Genomic DNA, 13,180 nt, shown 5'->3' on the forward strand with positions numbered 1-13,180 from the left:
AAGATTAAGTCGACTTGTAGGTGTTGTACAATCTAATCGATTCGGCTCCGGGACCCAAACTTTCCTAGGATTGTAAGATATAACCCAACTCAATCCATCACAACAATAATTGCTTGCTTATAATTTGAGAACATATTTGTATGATCAATTCCCATGATTCCCCTATGATCCCATGACACCCTAGTGCTTTTTAATCAATTGTTTACACCCCTTTAATTCATCTTGCTTGTTTATTTTCATTGCTATTTTAGTTAGTGACCTTCTACATCAACCCAAATTGTGACACCCCTAAGACACCACTAGTTTCAATAGAAATCTCATTTCAATACCCGTCCCTTGGGATCCGACCTTTACTTGCCTCTTTACTAATTGTAGAGTTGTTTGTGAAGCTATAAATTGTGTTTTGATTCGGACGTGACCCAACGACCACACCTTTAATTGTGAACACGAAACGGACCGATCACACATATCGACATATTGGTGGATAATACAGCGGATCACGCATTACTATCCTTCATGGACGGATATGCAGGGTATAACCAAATCAAGATGGCCATAGAAGATATGCACAAGACCGCCTTCGTATCTCAATGGGGTACCTATTGCTACACGGTTATGCCGTTTGGGTTAATCAATGCATGAGCTACATATCAACACACCGCAACTACACTCTTACATGACATGATGCATAAAGAAGTTGAGGTATACATTGATGACATGATTGTCAAGTCGAAGGACAGAGAGGGGCACATTGCGAACCTTCGCAAATTCTTCTCCAGATTACGAAAGTACAACATGAGGCTCAATCCTCAGAAGTGTGCATTTGGGGTAACATCCGACAAACTCCTGGGATATGTCGTCAGCCAACGAGGTATAGAAATAGACCCTTCAAAGATCAAAGCTCTAATCGAAATGCCGCAACCTCAAACAGAGAAGGAAGTTAGAGGATTCTTGGGTAAGGTGCAGTACATAAGTCGATTCATATCGAAACTCACCATGATCTGTGAACCTATCTTCAAAAAGCTAAAGAAAACGGATCACACCATGTGGGATGATGACTGTCAAAAGGCATTCGACCGAATCAATGAGATACTAGCCAAACCACCAGTGCTCATGCCACCCCAACGAGATCAACCTCTTGGTTTATATCTCACGGTAACTGAAACAGCCATGGGAGCTATGCTAGCCCAAACGGTAGGAAAAGAAGAAATGGCTATCTACTACCTTAGTAAGAAGTTCTTGGAGTATGAGTGCAAATACACACCACTCGAGAAGACATGCCTCGCTCTTGTGTGGGCAACGAAGAAGCTACGCCATTACATGCTTAGCTACTCCGTCAAAATATACTCCAAAATAGAGCCTGTCAAATACCTCTTCGAGAAACCCGTCCTCAACGGACGCCTAGCAAGATGGACTTTGATGCTCTCAGAGTTCGATCTCAAGTATGTACCTCCGAAAGTTATAAAAGGGCGCGCTGTTGCCGAGTTTTTTGCAGAAAATCCCATCAATGATGCACAAACAATAGACACCTGGTCGTTTCCGGACGAAGATATACTCCAAACAGATGTAGACTCCTGGGACCTCTATTTTGATCGAGCATCAAACTTAAGAGGATTCGGAATAGGAGTGTTGCTCATTTCTCCTGAAGGCGAGCATACACCACTCTCTGTCAAACTCGACTTCGAGGTGACAAAAAATGCGGCAGAATATGAGGCTTGCCTCATTGGACTACAAGCAGCAGTAGGTTTAGGCATCAAGAATCTTCGGGTACATGGAGATTCATCTTTGATCATCAATCAAATTACGGGATCTTGGAAAATTCGAAGTGAAAGCCTAGCACCGTATCAAGCCAGGATAGACCAAGTTGCCCAATTCTTCGATCAAGTAACCTACCTACACCTACCTCGAGAAGAGAATCAATTTGCAGATGCTCTTGCAAAACTTGCATCTTTGATTAATATGCCGGATAATATGGTAGAAATGCCTTTATGCATCGAACGACGGTCAGAACCGGCTTATGTGCACCAAATTACAGATGAAGAAGAAAACCCAAAGGAACCTTGGTTCCAAGCAATCCTGAACTTCAAACTCAACGACACCTATCCACCGGATATGGACAAGAGAGGACAACGTGCTATACGCCTACTAGCTTCCCAATACGTCCTCATGCAAGGAGAATTATATAAAAGAACGCCTCTTGGCGTAATCCTGCGTTGCCTTGATCATTCACTGGCACGGAAAGTGATGGAAGAAGTCCATGATGGAGAATGTGGCCCTCACATGAGTGGACCAATGATGGCAAAGAAAATCACGCGTTTGGGATATTATTGGACCACAATGGAATCCGATTGCATCAAGTATGTCAGACATTGTCATAACTGCCAAATCTTCGGGAATGTGCAACATGTCCCTCCTTCATTACTCTACAACATGACATCTCCTTGGCCATTTTCTGCTTGGGGAATCGACATCATCGGAAAGATCATCCCAGCCGGAACAGGAGGTCACTGTTTCATTTTGGTGGCTATCGACTATTTCACCAAATGGGTAGAAGCGGCTTCTTATACTAGTCTCACAGCCAAGAACGTGGCAAAATTCATACAAACCAATATCATCTGTCGATACGGTTGCCCACATGAGATCATCAGTGACAATGGATCCTATTTCCAAGCTGAGACCGAGCAATTGCTAGCCAAGTACAAAATCAAGCATCACCATTCCTCGCCATATAGGCCACAAACTAATGGTGCAGTAGAGGCAACAAACAAAAACGTTGTCACAATCCTAAAGAAAATGATTGACAACTATCGAGATTGGCCAAGCAAGATACCATTTGCCTTATGCGATATCGTACATCTGTTAGGACGCCCACTGGGGCCACCCCTTTCTATTTGACCTACGGCATGGAAGCCGTGCAACCAGTCGAGCTCGAAATACCATCCTTGCGTATTTTACTCGAAAGTCAAATCCCAGAAGCCGATTGGAAGAGGGATAGGTATGAAGAACTCATTCTCCTGGATGAACGTAGATTGCGCGCGTTGCATAATGTGCAAACGTATTAGGCACGTATCAAACGAGCCTTCAACAAAAGGGTTAAGCCAAGGAACATCAAAGAAGGAGACTTGGTTCTCAAATCAGTTAGAGCTCTTTTACCAGTCGATCCGCGAGGAAAGTTTAAACCCAACTGGGCCGGACCGTTTCTGCTCAAATCCATACTCCCGGGGGGTGCAGTTAGGATCACAGACTTAGATGGGAATGCATTTGCCAACCCAACAAACCCCGACCAACTAAAACGTTACTATGCATAGAATAGGAACAAAACGCGCCTCGCGTAACCTCACGTGTCGCTCCTGTGGCACGGAATATAAACGGCCCCTGGCCAGCTAAAATAAGCTAATGTCACCTTGCTCTTGCATTTTGACAAATCGTCATCCTCATATCATCAAATAAACTGAATTGTGCTTTAAGAGTAAGTAAAGCTCATGCTTATTTTCTAGTTCCTTATAAGCTCTTGCTTAGAACAATTATTCTTTTACATTTACTTGAACTACGCGCAAGGGCTAGATTTCATTTTTAAAATGAATACGTAGGCAATCCTTCACAGGATACAACCCATTATTTTTTAAATGTAAATAGAAGGACATTTGCATATGCATTTGGAATTCGACAAGAATAATAAAAGAAAAATCACAACGGTTTCATAACCAATTGACCTTTTTATTTCATTTCTTTCCATAATAATAATAATACGCTACATAATAAAATAAATGCTAAAATAAATAGGCTAGAATTCTAAAAACCCCACCATATTGCAAATAATAATAATAAATAATATCAAAGACTTAGGCTATTCTTCCATTTTCCCTTTGCCTTTGTCCTTCTTATCATATTTCTTGTCTCGACCACGAGCCGGACGCTCCTGCGCTATCTCAGACCTAATCACCAACGGTCTCTCTCGTGGTCTAGCCTTGCCATTCTTATCTACCACCTTTTCCACGGCAGGAGAAGTCTTCGGTTTCTTCGTTGGATGAACAACTCGAAATCCGGCTTCTTCCTCTCCCTCGGTCAAGTGCTTCTCTTTCTCCTTCTCTACATCACGAACCTTGTAGTCAACAGGCTCGCGTTTCCTTAGTCTCTCGCGCTCCTTAGGAGTAGTAGCTTTCTCCACTGCAAGTAGGAATCTGATACCCATAGTGCACTAACAGAAGAGTTAAGAAACCACATGTTTATTTGAGCCCATTTGATGGCCCACTCTCTTCGGCTCTCAGTAGTAAGCGCCATGGCAGTATGGGGAACAGTATCAAGATTCGGAATCATCTGCTTCAATCCAACCTGCCTCATCAGCCTCTCTGGGAAGATGCATATCATGAATTCCAAGCCAGGAATGCGCACCGATCGGGTAGGATCTAAGGACGATACTCCAGTAACAGACTTGAAATGCCACCATGGTACGATTCATCTAATCAAGGGACCATCCTCGCTCTTCAGCTTGTTCTCCCAGTAGTTGCAGACTCGAGTAAAGTCCACCATGTAAAGCCTAGTCCTCATTGCAATTGAGCGAGCATGATAAGCAGGAACATTAACTGGGGGCTCGATCAATCGTAAGCGCTCCATAAGCCAAACCTACCAAAAGCAGTTATTAGTATCCGAGAAAAAAAAAAGAACGGAAAAAAAGAACGGAAAAAAAAACAAAAAAAAGAGAAAAAGAAAAGTTGTGTTCTTTTACCATGATGGGACTTCCCAAATAAGGAAGGTCGCGGTTGGCTTTCCTGTTATCTAACCCCAACAGAATCTCTCCTAAACATAGGCAAGCTGGGCTCCTGCGCAGCTCCATCTGCTCAAGTAGGCTCAAATAGCGAGGGTCACCTCTCATATCCTCATAAACATGCCCTTGAAGGACATAAACATGCAATAGGCAAAACCCGAATGCCCTCCGCCTCGCAACATAGGAGATAGTAGGATCTGCCCTATTTACGAATCGATCAATGAAATCCAACATTCGGACTCCTTTTGAGGTCACAAGACGGTCAACCTCAGCTCTTGTCAATCCAAGCAAATCCCTAAATTTGTTTTTATACCCTTGAGAAGTAGAGGGTATAGCAGGTAAATGTTCCGGGTCCCAACCACTAATTGCAGCAATTTCTTCAGGGAATGGGCAGATATCGCCTCCAGGAAAGGCAAATACGTGATAGTTCGGGTCCCAATACTCAAGACAAGCATCCAAGAACGGTTTGACAACCTTGATTAGCTGCAAGCTCAAAATTGATCCAAAGTTGTAGGCACCCATATCACGTTTCTCTACATTTGAGAACTCGTTTGTCCATTCTTTGAGATGAATTTCTAAAGTATTCATGATGTATGATTAATTAGAGAGTTTTATGTAATAAGACGGAGAAATACTGAAGAATTATGTGAATAAAACCTCCATCGACGTCTATATTTATACTAAAAGCTGTTTCCTAAAATCTGTCAGGACGGACACACTTAGGAAAGGGCACAACACTTGATGCGCCTCTTTAAAGAGACGCAGCTCCTGCTGCGCCTCTTCCTCATCTGTATTTCTGTGATTTTCCGCATTGGATATTTCCTAATTCCGTAAAGCATAATTTCCTATTATTTTTGGTAATTCCGTCAAATTACTATATTTCGAGTTTCCTAATCTTACGGGCACGCATTTCGAGGCGACATCGGCATTCTCGTCATTTCAGCACACTTATCCATTTCTTTTTAATTTTCTTTTTTGGGGAATCATTTCACCAATTTAATTACTTGTTTTCAAACTTACCCGTTTCTTTTTTTGGGGAATCATTTCAGTCCCGTTTCATTTCAAACTTATATGTTTCTGTGTTCATTTTTTTAGGGGGTAACCCTCCCTACCGCCCGGTCATTTTTGATAATTTTTTTGCATTTTCTCGAGTCTTTGTCTTTTGATAATTTAGGCCATGTGTACAAAGATGTGCTTTATGTGCAATTTATGTGTAAATGTCGGCAGCATGACGGCATAAACCGTCATCTACCAAACCTGTTCAAAGCTAACCTGCAGGTACAAACATACAACCCAACAGCAAAGGCACTCAGGCCATTATATATACAACCAAAAGGAATATGTACACCAAACTGGGGGCTCGAGCCCGAAACAAAGTGTATAAAGTGCAAAATGAAGGTCCTATAATGTACAAAAGTGTGTGAAGTACAGCCAACAACAAAAACGACAAAAAGCAACAAACTACTGCTGGTCGCCGCCCAACTCAGTAACTCTCACCTCGAGAGCAACGATCTCGACGTCGCGGACCTCTAGCTCCCTCAGCAGGCGAGCCGTCTCCTCTCGGAACTGGGCTAGCTCTCGCTCCAAGTCACGCTCCCTCTACAAACAACAAGAATTGGCTCATGCCAATCATTTCAAACATAAAGAAAGTTAGAAAATTCAAAAATGAAGTAAACGGAAGGTTCATACCTGATGTCCTCGACCGCCAGCAAGTGCCTCGATGGCAGTAGCCCGTAGCCGGTTGGCTACCCTCCACAAAGCCACGAACCGGGATGGCGCAACCTACATTTCAATAAACACGGATACTCAATGCTTGGATAAGTTTAAACAAGTGTGTTCTTATACAAAAATTAAACAAATTGGGGAACATACCATCCGAATCAGATGCTGCCACTCGTCCAGGCCGGCATCTCTCACCGCCGCGTCAAAGTTGCGAAGCTCGGAGATCGTCGTCATCTCCGTCGCATCGGTGTACTCGAGGGTCTCGGGGTACACTGGGGGCTCGATGCCCGCCACCTCAACCTTCTGCAAAATTCAAATGGTTTCCATTAATTGATGATCATTCATCATGTTTTCAGGACAATCGAAAGAAGAATAAAGCACTTACCACAACTGGCCAGTACGCCAACTTCCGGTAAAGGAACGCCGAGTAGTACTCACCGGGAAGAAGGAGGGCGTCGTCACCGACGTCTGCCAAGTCTGCCTCCCTCTCAGCATCGGAAGGCTCCCTGAACATCGTCCGAGGAGGATCGATGGGGACCGTCAGGACATCACGAGAGCACTGACGAGTCAAACGCTCGCCCTAGTACTACACGGGACCCGTCGACGTCCTCACCAGCAACCGGCTCGAGCTCCTGGGTCAAAGGACCTCAGCCACAAAAGGAGGGACGCCAGTGTAGTCCACCCAAGGCCTGAGCACCCACTATGAAAAGCAAACAAGAGGTCATTCTTATGATCAGTTCTAAAAGAAAGCAATGAAGAAGCAAACAAAGAAGGGTCAGTCGAAGGTACTCACGCCCTCCAACTGCAGAGCGTTCACGTCCCGTCGACAGACGTCATGAAATGAATGCTGGCTCTTCGTGCGACAAATCACCCAATCCCTCACAATGGGATAAGCTCTCTCCACTGGCTCCGTCCTCTTGGGCGCATGACTCGGGAAGTAGGAGTACACCCACGCCTGCAAGACAAGATAATCAATAACGATCTTTTGTGATTCGAAAAGAAAAGGAAATGATCTTTCATGATACGAAACAAAGGTTCATACCTCCAACAACAGTCCAGGGCCAACGGTGGTAGGAGAAGTCCCCTTCTCTATCAGCTCCAGACGAACCATGGCCCTCATATAGCGAATGAGGACCGCAAAACCAGCAGTGACCCAGTCCCAACGGCCTAGGCCACTCAGGTCAGAAAGGATGGGAAGAAGCTTCGTCGACATCCTCTCTCCCTTGTCTCCGAGGTAGATCGACGACAAGAACCACCAGAGCCACAAACGAGCTCTCTACTCTGCGGTGCAAGGAGGAGGAGCTGTCTCCCTCCCATCGATCACCACCATCGCCGGTCTCTTCCCAGCAAAGTAATCCCGGACGTAGAAACTAGGCACCAGCCCGGGAACCGCAGCAGCCATCGGCATCAGGTTCCAACCGATCAAGCTCCTAGCCTCAGCCGAGTCCACCCTCATGGCTGTCTCCGGCCATACCACAACCTCAGTCCCGCATGACAAGCCAGAAATCATGCCGTAATCCTCAAACTTGACCCCAACCTCGCCAAAAGGCATGTGAAAGGTAGAGGCCGTGTCCCAAAACCAATGAAGGAAAGCTCGAACCGGGCTAAGGTTAGCCCGAATCTTCCTTCCCTTGATGTCCCTCCAAACTCGTACCAAGGCACCTAACGCTCCCAGCCCGATGATGGTCCGCTCCTCCGGCGACAACCTCCCGTAAAACTCCATCATCGTCGTGTAGCTCGAGAAAGACCTGATGTTCCCGGCCTCCTATCTTGATTCGAAGCAAGAGCTATCTTTAGCTCGAATGAAAGAGAAAAGGAATAGCGAATAAGAATAAAAGAAGATAAATGAAAGAGTGATGAGTTCAAATTACCAATCTCTTCACCGTCCTGTAGGACAAGTGACCCTCCGAAGCCCAGATGAGGTGTCTGCCGTCCCAACTCTCAGCCCACTCGGGTGCTCTCCTCAGCTGATGACCACCTCGTCCGACGTTGGCTTGCCTCGGGGCCTCCTCCTCCTCGACAACCTCCTCCTCGACGACCTCGTCCTCAGCAGCTGCCACTACAGCAGTAAAAGCATGCTCTAACGCCTCCTCGAGTGTACGAGAAGGGTTAAGAGCCGTGTCCACGTCCATGGGACCCCTCCCTGACGTAGAAGCCTCGTCACCTGCATAATTAAAGTGAATTTAGGCCGCGTCAAATGACGACAAGCCTTAGTTAAGGGATTTTCGAGCTTTCAAAGCTTCGAAATCGCTCTTTTCTCGCCATCTTTGGCCATTTTCCTAAAAACCCGACCGCTCATGTGGTAATATAGGTCAAGTTAAGTCTAAATTGAAGCCTAGTCATGGGTTTGAGTCGGAATTTCGACAGCATTCCGTTATAATGATGATTATGCCCTAGAAAAGTGTCCTGAAAAAGCCGTCACAAATCAAAATTCTGAAATAGTAGGAAGTTTACCCATCGTACAAGGATTCTAAATATCAAGTTTCATCGCAAATGGGAAATCCTAAGGCTATTTTCGAAGCAATTTACGGTTCAGCTGTGAGACCGTCTCAATTTCACTTAAATGCTCAAGACTAAATGAAAATTCGAAATGAACATATGGTTATGATCCTTATATTGCCAATTATCCATATACCATGTCATTTTTGCAAGACAAAATCGTTTGGGGGAAAAGCCCCAAATTTTCGACATTTTTAGGGTTGGAAACCCTAATTTGTCAATCCAAATTGATCAAATATGGAAGATTAATGCAAAGATAATACACATACCTCGATTAGTCATGGCAAATGCAAGCTTTTGATCAAATTTTGGCGAGAAATTGTTGGAATTTGAGGGAGTATTAGACGGAATTTTGTTTCGAAATTATGAATAAAACAAGACTTTTATCGGGTTTTTACCCAGACGAAGCCACACTCAGGAAAGGACGCAGCAGGTGCTGCGCCTCTTCCAAGAGATGCAGCTCTTGCTGCACCTCTTCCTCAGTTTCCCTCAAAATTAATTTTCGAAGTTTCATTATAAGTTCGTTATCTGTGGGCCCATTTTTGGTCGCCTCTTCCTCAATACCATATATCATATATTTGGTCCGTTTGATGTTTCTTCTTCTCCCGGACCCGCATTTTTAAGCCAATTGTGAACTGTTGCGATACGCTATCAAGACCTCGCTTGCCACAACAAGCGAGTACCCTCTGACAGGTGTTTCGACACACCTCTATTCTGTTCCCCCAGCGAGAGTTCTGGACAGACAATTGTCCCTCTCAAGACGCGGAGGTCAGTTTCGATTATGTTCCCCCCAGCGAGAGTTCAAGACAGCCAATTTTCCCTCTCAACACGTGGAGATCAACATCAACATCAAGTTTTGCCCAAGTTTGTTTAAAAACCGACCCGAGCAGATTTCCCCAGCAGTTCCTGCCGACGTCCTGCTGCCTCTTCGATTTCACGTTGTGCCTTCCTTTGGAGTCTCAAGGAATCTCAGGTATGGTCTCTTCTTATGGCTGGCGAGCCTCCTTACGTAGTCTAATGGACTTTAAACGACCCTCCCCGATAGTCGAAAGACTCTAAAATGTTCCCGACGACAGGTCCTTGGCTCAGACCCCTTGAGACGCCTCGAGTCGCCATAGTCGTCAGGTTGTAATCTTTGATTGACTTGATGGCTATATTTTGACTTTAGCCTTGTCCAAGCCTCAATCAAAGTGGGGGCTCTGTAGATACCTTATTTCTGCACCTCCCGCAAGCCACCCGGTGATGATTGGGCCGCATGTTTGGTACGCGGAACGATTTATGACAGTTCGTAAGTTTATCGTCAAGTGATAGCTCAAACACTTGTGTCTACCTCATAGTCGTCATCTACGCGCCGATACGGTCAATTTGACAGTAATTAGAGTACATTTGGAGTCCGGGTCAAAAACCGTCTTCATTTTCTAATAACCGTTTTAAAATGCCGAGTCAGAATATTCTGGAATGTTCCGGATACTTCTATTCCATATTTTCAATCTTTTAATCTCTTTGGCAAATTATATCCCGGAAATATTATATAAAATATTAAGGAAATTGAGATCAAACCGCAATTCCATAATAGAAACGCGGAAATCTTTCTTCCGTAGGAGGAAACCACTTGGGAAAGGACGCAGCAGGTGCTACGCCTCTTCCAAGAGACGCAGTGGCTGCTGCGCCTCTTCCCCAGTTCCTTTCTGCATATTTTCAAATCTTTTCGAGATTCACTTCCAATGTTTCTCCGAAACCCTAATGCCTCCGTGTGATTAGTATAAATAGGGACCTTCGTTCCTCATATTTCTCACGCGAGTGTCCGCCCTTCTCTTCTCCCTTTGCATTCTAGACCACGCTCTTGCTTTTTTGGCGCCTACGTGCTTGAACTTTCGACCACGTAAGCTTGGATCTTTCTGAGTATCAGCCTCGTTTTGCATGACCGACCAATTTGACCAACTCCACATCAATCAACCTTAATCAATCTTGTTTAATTTCATCTTAGAGGGCACTTTCGTCGTACATTCGTGTTGAGCATCACTAAACGTTAACTTAGTCAATCTCGTTTCGTCAAACATGTAAGTCCGAGGGTGTAAATCCCTTCTTTTATTAGTACTTTATTTTTGTAATCATTATTGTAAGATTTACGTCGAAAGCACATTGAAAACCGATTAATAAAACCTTGTTTTAAACCTTTTTTACGGAATGACAGGAGACAAACGTCGAGAAAGGACGCAGCAACTGCTGCGCCTCTTCAAAGGGACGTAGCACCTGCTACGCCTCTTTCTGAGGCTGCCGCAGTTCCTGCTTCCTTTCTTCTTCCTTCGTCTTTTGTTCCTCTGTTCGTTTTGATTTGCCTTCAATTGCTCATGTTTTATTTACACGATATTTCTAGCATAATAATTTTGACATGTAAATCATTAATAATTAATTCATCTTTTTAAATTCCCGACTTAAATCCCTTATAATTCATATTTGCGGGTTTTCGTCATTAAAATCAATCCGGGTTTTAGAGGTTCGATTCATCAATATTGAGTCTCTGGAATTCATCGTTGATATATTTGTATCTGTTATTTATCGTCATTATCATTGGTTCTTCGTTAATAACCTGTTTAATCTATTTAGTTTAATTCACTGTTAATCTTGTTATTAATCTTATAATTCATTAATATTGTATTGATTTGTCTCAATTAATTTTACCCGTCTCTTATTGTTTTTATGACCAATTCATATGTAAATAACCTGCTAAATCACTTCTATCCGAGTCAAATAATAATCAACCGTTAAATTACCAATGAATATTAACAACACGCAATTCCGGCTTCACAGCCAGAATTCAGGTCAGGAACAGACGCAGCAACTGCTGCGCCTCTTCCAAAGGACGCAGCTCTGCTGTGCCTGTTCCGGGTTGAATTCTGTCTCTGACCTTCCGTTGTTTCTTTGACTTAGTTATTAGTTTACGTATTACTTAACTATTAATCGTATTATCACCACTAATCTGTTTATTTTCTAACCTAATTTATTTTCTCTTGTTTTTCTCAAATTATCCGTTTTAAATGTATTTTCAACGTAAATCAATTAACCTAATGCAATTATTGTAATTTTCTTTATTGTATTTTTATTCTATTCTTTATTATCATATTTTTTGTATGCTCTCACATGCAATTAACCTAAATCTCTACTCCGACATTAATGTATGCTAAATTTCATGTTCACCGACTTAGTCTAAAATTCACATGTTAGGATTAATCTAATGGATGTTGCATTGCATGCATATAACCTTCAACATATCAAGTATAGATGATCTTCCCTAATCATTAGTAGAGGCCGCTATCGAGGCGGGCGGGATTAGGTGTTCGATCAAAAAAGCTTCCTAATACGTACCCTCACCCCTTACTCAAGATCTCTGTGAACATCCGTGTTCATTGGCATCCACGAGAGTCATTCTCGACATAGAATGCTAAGGGTAACGAGTTCTTGGTGTTCATGTCACTACTTTGTGTCTTGACATGGCACGAGGTATTCGAACGGTTTCCAATTTTCCACAATAAATTGGTGGCGACTCCACAAGTGTAAAGCTTGCTCGCTTTTCCTCCCGAGGGACCCCCATGGGCCCGCGTCCACAAGAACATGTTTGTATGATCTACTCCCATGAATCCCCCATGAACCCATGATATCCTAGCACTTTTAATCATTTGTTCACATCCTCTGTTTTACTTTATTGCTTGCATTAGTTTAGACTCACCAACTACAAACCCTAATCAATTGTGACATTAGCATAAATTAAAATAGATAGACTTAGAACCCAAAGCACACCGTCCCGTGGATCGACCTCGACTTAACCACTAACTAGTTGTTTGTTGAGAAATATAAATGTGTTTGATGGAGTGAACAACGACTCGCTCACGATCAGTTTGATAGGTCTGATTCCTTATTAATCAGGAATGGGGTAATCAGTTTCCTGATATGGCTACCTATTTCCATCCTACTGGACTGTTTGATCACAGTCCTTGCATCGTTAGCCATAATAAGTTGAGATCAATGAAGAGAGCAAGCTTTAAATACTTTAATATGTGGGGTAAAACTCCTTCATTTCTTCAGAAAGTGCAGATGGTTTGGAAACAAGACTTTCCAGGTCATAAAATGTTCAGTGTGGTTAAAAAGTTGAAATCTTTAAAGCCAGTTTTGAGGGAGATAAATAAAGAATGCTTC

Source organism: Silene latifolia, chromosome 11 (assembly GCF_048544455.1).
Source record: "Silene latifolia isolate original U9 population chromosome 11, ASM4854445v1, whole genome shotgun sequence".
NCBI lineage: Eukaryota > Viridiplantae > Streptophyta > Magnoliopsida > Caryophyllales > Caryophyllaceae > Silene > Silene latifolia.